Consider the following 6,692-nt stretch of genomic DNA (forward strand, 5'->3'; position numbering starts at 1 on the left):
GTCCACTTCCTATCTCACTCATGAACCCAAGATCTTAATTCTAAGACCTCTGGAGCTCTGAAGAATTCCCACATTTGTCGTTATTGTTGCTTCCTTCAGTCTTCTTTCTTTGTCACTAGCAGAAAGATTCCCAAACCCTTGAAATCACTAAGGGCCTATGTGATAACCTTTGAAAAGGGCAAGTAAAGGAGAGCCAAGGATATGGCTTCTTGATCCTCAAACTCCAGCGCAAGACTGATAGGAAGATCCCAGAAAAAGGAGTGGCTGGTGACAGTGGTTGTGTGTGAGCTCTGCCCTCATGCAAGAAAGGAAGGTCTGTGAACTGTCCAGGGCTGCAAGGGGCCCCGGGATAAAAACAGAAAATCTTGATAGGGGCTCTAATAATTAGAGTTATTCAGTAAAAGGACAGGAGTATTTTTAAGATAGGGAGTTTCCTGCAGAGGATGGATAGAGTTGTAGAAGGGATTTTTATTGAGGATAAGGAGTTCTTGTAGCTTCTTTTGTGAACCTACTGATTCTCTTCTCTATGATTCTATTATCTCTGAGGCATGTAAATAAATATAGAAGGATTAATTATTTCAAAAAAGAGTTTCAAGTCCATTCATTAATTTATTCATTATATATTAATAAAGCCTCCTGTGGTCTTCCCAGGAGGGCTAGTTGTAAAGAACCTGCCTGCCAAGGCAGGAGACATCAGAGATTTGGGTTCAATCCTTGAGTCAGGAAGATTCCCTGGAGGAAAGAATGGCAACTCGCTCCAGTATTCTTGCCTGGAGAATCCCTGGACAGAGGAGCCTGGCAGTCTACAATTCATAGGGCCAACAGAGTGGCACACGACTGAAGCAACTTACCACTCATGCAAAGTCTCCTGTATATTTGCATAACTTTTTACAATAAGGTGTTTTTACAGACTTTACATCCAATATTATCTCCTTTATTTACTAGTCACATCACTTCAATCTAGCTTCCCACCACTCTAGTGCATTGATTTCAATAAGTGACTTCCTGTTTTATGCAAAAAAATCAACTTTATTATTCTTATCTCACTAGATTCAACCTCCCTCCAATCCTACCTTCCATGATGGCACACAGTTCCAGTTACATTCCTCTCTCTCCAACCAAGCCTTCTCGATCCTCTAATGCTATTGCAGGCTCTTGCATCTTAAAAAGTTGATGTTTGTTTCTCAAGTTCCAAATTCTCCCTGGACAATCACATCTAAACTCATGACCTCAGCCAACAGCTAGATGTTTCCCAAATATTCCAGCTGAGTCACTCTCCCTGACCCTCACACCAGTTTTTCCTGCTGTATACTGAGCATCTTCACTTGCACATCCCAAAGGATTTTCACATCTGGCATGTCTGAGACAGAATGAATCATCCATCTTCCTAATTTCTTCCTTGGTCCTCTCAGTGTTTCCAGTGTTTGGATTACAGCATCGTTTCCCAATTTACAAGCCATTAACCAGGAAACTGTTCTGGACCTTTCCCTATTTCACGCTCATAACCAGGCACCAAGTGCTGTTGTTTCCTAATCATCTCTTGAACTAGTTCCATAACTCTGATATGGAGCATCTTTTGCTGGACCATTGGAATTACCTCCCACTTCAGACTTCGATTTCATCAGTCCTACCGCCACATCACAGCCTAAGACGGCTTTCAAAACCACACACCTCGTGGTGCCACTGCTTTGCCACAATGGCTCGCCATTGCCTTCAGGATGAACAAACTTTCCACTAGAGCATGGATCACCTGAGATTGGTGATTTCCAAAAGTTCTAGCACTCTCTTTCCCACTGCTCCTGCCAGGACTCCAGGAAGAAAAAAGCAAATGAAACTTGGGGAGGTGCCCTGGCTTCTAATGATCAACTGGGATATATCAATGCCCTTGACTAACCTCTTAGATACCCTCAACCTTCAGCCTCTTTTGTTTTAACAAAAGACAATGAAGAGGATAAATAAGACTAAGTTTAGGGGCTTCCCTGGTGGCTCAGATGGTAGAGAATCTGCCTGCGATGCAGGAGACCCAGGTTCGATCCCTGGGTTGGGAAGATCCCCTGGAGAAGGAAATGGGAACCCACTCCAGTGTTCTTGCCTGGAGAATTCTATGGACTAAAGAGCCTGGCTGGGTATAGTCCATGGGGTCGCAAAGAGTTGGACATGAATGAGAAACTGACACTTATAAAGTGAGGTGGGAGGGGCACTTTGGAGGTGCAAAATAGAAGCAAAAAGGCAGCAGAGGTTCAATGTGTTCAGTCACTGAATCGTGCCTGACTCTTTGTGACCCCATGAACTGTAGCTCGCCAGGCTCCTCTGTCCATGGGATTTCCCAGGCAAGAATACTGGAGTGTGTTGCCATTTCCTTCTCCAAGGAGAAGTTCAATACACTAGAAAGGAAAGGGAGCATCACAGTCCATGATCCCCAACTGCAAGCGGAGTGCAAAACACAGTTCACAAAACTAAGTCATAGATCTGGCAATGCCCCAGAAGGGACATATTGCATATCACCTGGCAGAGCAAGAAATTCAGAGAAAAAAGACACACCTAAAAGTGGGTAATTTGTGGGTTTAAAGAAAACTGCCCAGCAAGTCTCCCCAGGCAACAACAGCAAGTTTATACTACAGCTGTCAGTTGAGTGGTCACTGTTAACCTTCTGAGGACAAATAGTGTCCTAAGTCAGGACCCGTGGGACAAATCCCATGGCCTATTTGTGAACAGTCTGTGAGCTAAAAGAATTTTTATATCTTAAAACTAGAAGAGTCAATGAAACTTCCCTGATGGTCCAGTGGCTAAGACTCTGTGCTCCCAATGTGGGGGTGGGGAGAAGGGGAGGCAGGTTTAAATCCTGGTCAGGGTACTAGGTCCCACATGCTTAAATATTTTTAAGAAAAATAAATAAAACTCGAGTGAAAAATGTAACTAAGAAGAATATGCAACAGAAGAGCATATGACTGCAAAGCCTAGAACATTAACTGTCTAGTCCTTCACAGGAAAACTTTCCTAAAGCTTATGCTCCATTCACATCCAGAGTAGTTTATGGAATGGCATCACAGGAATGAGGCTTTTGAAAATTATGCTCTTGTTATTCAGTTGCTAAGTCACATGCAACTCCATGTACTACAGCACACCATGCTTTCCCCTCCTTCACTGTCTCCCAGAGTTTGCTCAAACTCATGTCCATTGAGTCAATGATGCCATCCAACCATCTCATCCTCTATTGCCCTCTTCTCCACCTGCCCTCAATCTTTCCCATCATCAGGGTCTTTTCCAATGAGTTGGCTCTTTCCACCAGGTGGCCAAAGTATTGGAGCTTCAGTTTCTGTGTCAGTCCTTTCTACGAATATTCAGGGCTGATTTCCCTTAGGATAGACTGGTTTGATCTCCTTGCAGTCCGAGGGACTCTCAAGAGTCTTCTCCAGCATGACAAACTGATGCCACAGTTTGAAGGCATCAATTCTTCGGCACTCAGCCTTCTTTATGGTCCAGCTTTCACAACTGTACATGACTACTGGAAAATCATCCTTTTATTACATTATTATGGCAACTTGGCAGAGAAGGCAGTGGAATCCCACTCCAGTACTTTTGCCTGGAAACTCCCATGGATGGAGGAGCCTGGTGGGCTGCGGTCCATGAGGTCGCGAAGAGTCGGATATGACTGAGCGACTTCACTTTCACTTTTCACTTTCATGCATTGGAGAAGGAAATGGCAACCCACTCCAGTGTTCTTGCCTGGAGAATCCCAGGGACGGCGGAGCCCGATGGGTTGCCATCTGTGGGGTCACACAGAGTTGGACACAACTGAAGCAACTTAGCAGCAGCAGCAGCAGCATGGCAACTTGGAATTCTCCATGTTGAAGGTTTAAAAGGAGACTCTTTCTTGCCTCTATGGATCACCGTTTGAAGACACCTCTATGTTCTAGTGAGGGAAAGGAGGTGATCTGGGTTTCAGTGACAACATCAGGACCCATCTTGGATATTAGGCAGCTCACTTAACACTGCTGCATTTTAATTTTTTTAATCTGTCTGTAAAATGGGGATAATGCCTGCTTTGCTGTCTTCACAGGTGTGAGGATACAGTGAGATAACAGATGTAGTACACTTTGCCAAGTTGAAAGGGAGATACACATCGAGGTATTATTATAGATGATGACATCATCAACCCTTAATTATGGGCTACTTTGAAGGAGGATGAAAGATGGATAAATTAAGCTGATAGTTATTAGTGGAACTTTCTACTCTTAGTCTTCTCTTTCCTCATTAAATCTTAATAAAGCTAACAAGTATCAGAATTGATTGAGTTTAAAGATTTTTGTCCCTTAACTCAATAAGTTTGTGTACTGTTAATTCTGGATTATGTGCTCAGTACTTTTGAGAGGAGGGAAAAGGAGCCATCAATGACCAGAAGACTTCATTAGAATTAGAGGAGGAAGGATGGAAGAAATCTAGAAAATTAAACAACAAAACAAAGACAAAGAAACACTTTTATTATTGAAAACTATCTCCTGAAATCTGGTTAGAATGATTTCCATTCAGGACTTAACTCAAGGTTAACCTGCTCAGCAGTGATGCAAACTCAGATACAGTCTGGCATATATATACCTATGGCTGATTCATGTTGATGCATGGCAGAAACCAACACAGTAATGTAAAGCAATTATCCTTCTATTAAATATCAATTAATTAAAATATATATTAATAAGAAAAAAGTTCGTTGTTTTCAGTCACCAAGTTTGGGGCCGATTTGTTACATAGCTATGGATTAAACTCTATAACTCTATAAAAAAAACTCTGCAAAATTTTGGCCCCAAGGAGGAAGCATTGGCAGTTGACTACTTATTTCTTCTACCTCTGCTCCCCCCTTTTCTCACTCCCTTTTGAAAGTGGGATTTCCACCTCCCCTTTCTGAGTGCTCAGAACTACTCTTATTGTCAATACTTGTTTTTTTCTTAAGGCAGTGAGCCCCCAGATCAAGTTACCACAGTTAGAAAGAAAAGTTTTCCTACATTATGGCAGAAACTGATAGTTATTTTTTTAATTGAGATATAACTGACATATAACATTATGTTAATAATAGTTTCAGATGTACACAATAATGATTCAATATTTGTATACATTACCAAATGATCACTATAGTAAGTTCTATTCACATCCATCACCACAGATAGTTACAATTTTTTTTTCTTGTGGTGAGAGCTTTTAAGATCTACTCTCTTAGCAAATATTCAAAACAATAAAATTAACTATAGTCACCATGCTATAGATTACATCCCTAGGATTTTGTATTTTATAACTAGAAGAATGTACCTTTTGTATGGTTCTTGGTAGAAAGGAAACACATTAGGCACCAAGGAGTGTTGAGGGAGGAAAACGGAGAATTCTTTAAGAGACTTAAGGTAATATACTTCTTATACCAGCAAGAATGACTTAGAGAAAAAGAACATCTGCTCTTGAATATACTCTAAAGTGAGAATGTGGTTCTATCCATGGATGAAATAGGAGTCAAATTTTCTGACTCAGAAAATTATTCATCCTTTCCTTCTGTAATTATTTATTAATTCCTTCTACATGCCAAGCAATAGGCTAGGCATTGTGGATATAAGCCCATGCAAGCCTGCAGATAACTAAGACTCCATCTCTTCTCCCAAATCGCTTATAATTAATGGTAGAAACAGACAGGTATCCAGTTTTCTGCTAGGGTGATAAAATACGAGCAATAAGAACTATAATATAACTAGAGATGACAGGCACACAGGGAGCTGGTTAATCCAGTCCTGAAGTCTAGGAAGACTTCCTGAAGGAGGGGATGTCTGAAGGAGTCCAGTCCTTAGGGACTAGTGGGAATCAGTTCAGTAAAACTGTGGCAAGAGTATGCCAGGTCAAGGGAAAAACACATGCAAAGTCCAGAGGATTAGAGAATGTGTAGCAAGCTTCCAGGCTTGTGAGCAATTCAGCAAATTAAGACACGAAGAGATGGAAAGCACTAAGAGATGAGCTAAAAAATTCTGGGAATTTTCAGAAGAATGTCATACACCATAAGAAGGATTTTGAACAATATGAAAACCACTGAAGAGTTTTAAATAGTTTAAATCATATGCAATCATATAAATGTGATTGGAAAGCTCAAACCTGAAAAAACTAAATGTATGAGAATATTTTATGACAGTGGGTGGGGGAGATGAGGAGGATGTTTTGAAAACAAGATCTCAAAGACCAAACCAAAAGGAAAACTGGTGGATTCGGTTACATCAAAATTAAAGATTTATGCTCAAGGAGGGAGCCTATAGGCATAGTGAATGGGGAACCAGAGATATCTGAAATGGAAAAGGGGATGATATGCAGAACATAAAAGAAGCTCCTGAAAATTAGCAAGAGAAACGCAAAGTATCCCATAGAAAAATGGGCAGAAAATAAAAATCAGCAACTGAAAGGAATGTAGAGTGGCTTAACCTCACTAGTAACTGAAGGATTGTATGTTAAAACAACTGTGAGATATCCATCTTCACAATCAGATGGAGAAATAAGGAAGAGAATAAAAATTCTCTCTCTTTTTTAAGTGTTAGTTGCTCAGTGGTGTTTGACTCTTTGCAACCCCACAGACTGTGGTCTGCCTGCCAGGTTCCTCTGTCTATGGAATTCTCCAGGCAAGAATACTGGAGTGGGTAGCCATTCCCTTCTCCAGGGAATCTTCCTGACCC

The 6,692-nt window shown here is 41.1% G+C and overlaps 1 non-coding gene across 1 annotated transcript; it reads left to right on the forward strand.

Annotated features, from left to right (window-relative positions):
- The first annotated feature begins 1,976 nt into the window (after positions 1-1,976).
- Positions 1,977-2,048, forward strand: TRNAR-GCG (transfer RNA arginine (anticodon GCG)). Its single transcript has one exon. It is a non-coding gene; the product is annotated as a tRNA-Arg (tRNA).
- The last annotated feature ends 4,644 nt before the right edge of the window (positions 2,049-6,692 follow it).

The sequence above is a fragment of the Budorcas taxicolor genome, chromosome 12, assembly GCF_023091745.1.
Source record: "Budorcas taxicolor isolate Tak-1 chromosome 12, Takin1.1, whole genome shotgun sequence".
NCBI lineage: Eukaryota > Metazoa > Chordata > Mammalia > Artiodactyla > Bovidae > Budorcas > Budorcas taxicolor.